Consider the following 2,516-nt stretch of genomic DNA (forward strand, 5'->3'; position numbering starts at 1 on the left):
TGGAGGTGGGGATTTTTTTTAGGGGGGTTTGTACGCATTAGGGGGTTCGATCGAACTCCCCCTGGTAGTTTGATCGAACCATCCTATGGGTTAGGGTTCAAGCGAACCCCAATTCAAAATTGGGTTCAAGTGAACCCAATAAAATATTATATTTTAAGGGGTTCGCTTGAACCCCCCCTTGAGCGAACCCCTATGATAACATTTTTTTTAATTATCGATATATAAGGCCAAAATGATAGTTGAGATGCCATTCTCAACTATCAATTTGGGCTCCACTAGGGCGGTTAGAGTGAACCCCCTGTGTTTTTTTCATAAGAGACTCCCCTCAGCACTCGTTAGTGCTCCTCAACACTCGTCATTCGACCTACATTGTTTCAAGTGCACAAAATTACCCTTTTCTTGTTTAATTAAGTTTGTTTGTTTGTTTTAATTTATTGTTTAATTTATTTTTTTTAAATAACGAAAAAAAAGAGTTTTTTTTCAGATAAATAATTGTATATTTAATATTTATTTTGAATATTTTAGAAAAACGTTAGAATTTTTTTAGGAAAACTTAGAAAACAAATTTTTTTTAGGAAAAAAACAATAGAATTTTTTAGGAAAACTTAGCTTACATTACAAAACAATAGAATATTTTAAACTATGTCCACTTAAATCAACTTAAACTCAATTTAAATTAAAACCTATATGACCCATTTTAACATCCCAATACACAACATGACCCCTTAGGACACCATATGACCCTTTAGGACACCATAGGACATATGGTGTCGTAAGAGGTCATATGGTGTTCTAACACTATGTGTGATGCCTTAGGACCCCTAACGATACCAAATGACCCCTTAGGACAACATATGAACCATTAGGGCCATATGTTGTCGTATGGGGTCATATGATGTTCTAACACCATGTGTGACCCCTTAGGACCCTTAATGACACCAAATGACCCCTTAGGATAACATATGAACAATTAGGACCATATGTTATCGTAAGGGGTCTTAAAGTGTTTTAACACCATGTGTGACCCCTTAGGACCCCATATGACCCCTAATGACACCAAATTACCCCTCAGGAGAACATATGGACCATTAAGACCATATGATGTCCTAATGGTTCATATGTTGTCCTAAGGGGTCATATGGTGTTCTAACACCATGTTAACCCCTTAGGACCCCATATGACACCTAGCGACACCACATGACCCCTTAGCACAACATATGAACCATTAGGACCATATGATGTCCTAATGGTTCATATGTTGTAAAGGGTCATATGGTGTCCTAACACCATGTGTGACCCCTTAGGACCACATATGACCCATAACGACACCATATGACCCCTTAGGACAACATATGAACCATTAGGACTATATGATGTCCTAATGGTTCATGTGTTATTGTAAGGGGTCACATGGTGTACTAACACCATGTGTGACCCCTTAGGACAACATATAAATTATTAGGACCAATGATGTCATAATGGTTCATATGTTGTCCTAAGGGCTCATATGGTGTTCTAACACCATGTGTGACCTCTTAGGACCCCATATGAGTTATGACCCCTAACGACGCCACCTGAACCCTTAAGACAATATATGAACCATTAGGACCATATGATGTCCTAATGGTTAATATGTTGTCGTAAGGGGTCATATGGTGTCCTAACACCATGTGTGACCCCTTAGGACCACATATGACCCATAATGACTCCACGTGACCTATTAGGACAACAAATGAACCATTAGGACCATATGATGTCCTAATGGTTCATATGTTGTTCTAAGGGGTCATATGGTGTCCTAACACCATGCGTGACCCCTTAGGACCCCATATGATCCCTAAGAACACCACATGACCCCTTAGGACAACATATGAACCATTAGGACCATATGATGCCCTAATGGTTCATATGTTGTCCTAAGGGATCATATGGTGTCCTAACAAGATGTGTGACCCCTTAGGACCCCATATTACCCCTAACGACACCACATGACCCCTTAGGACAACATATGAACCATTAGGACCACATGATGTCCTAATAATTCATATGTTGTCCTAAGGGGTCATATGGTGTCCTAACACCATATGTGACCCCTTAGGATCCCATATGACCCCTAATGACACCGCATGACCCCTTAGGACAACATATGAACCATTAGGATCACATGATGTCCTAAGGGGTCATATGGTGTCCTAACACCATGTGTGACTCTTTAGGACCCCATATGACCCCTAATGACACCACATGACCCCTTAGGACAACATATGACCCCATATGACCCATAACAACACCACATGACCCCTTGGGACAACATATGGCCCCATATGACCCATAACGACACCATGTGACCCCTTAGGAAAACATATGAACCATTAGTAAATCATATGGTCTTAATGGTTCATATGTTGTCCTAAGGGGTCATATGGTGTCCTAACACCATGTGTGACCCCTTAGGACCTCATATGACCCCTATCAACACCACATGAGCCCTTATGACAGCATACGAACCATTATGA

The sequence above is a fragment of the Cryptomeria japonica genome, chromosome 4 (genome assembly GCF_030272615.1).
Source record: "Cryptomeria japonica chromosome 4, Sugi_1.0, whole genome shotgun sequence".
In the NCBI taxonomy this organism is placed as follows: domain Eukaryota; kingdom Viridiplantae; phylum Streptophyta; class Pinopsida; order Cupressales; family Cupressaceae; genus Cryptomeria; species Cryptomeria japonica.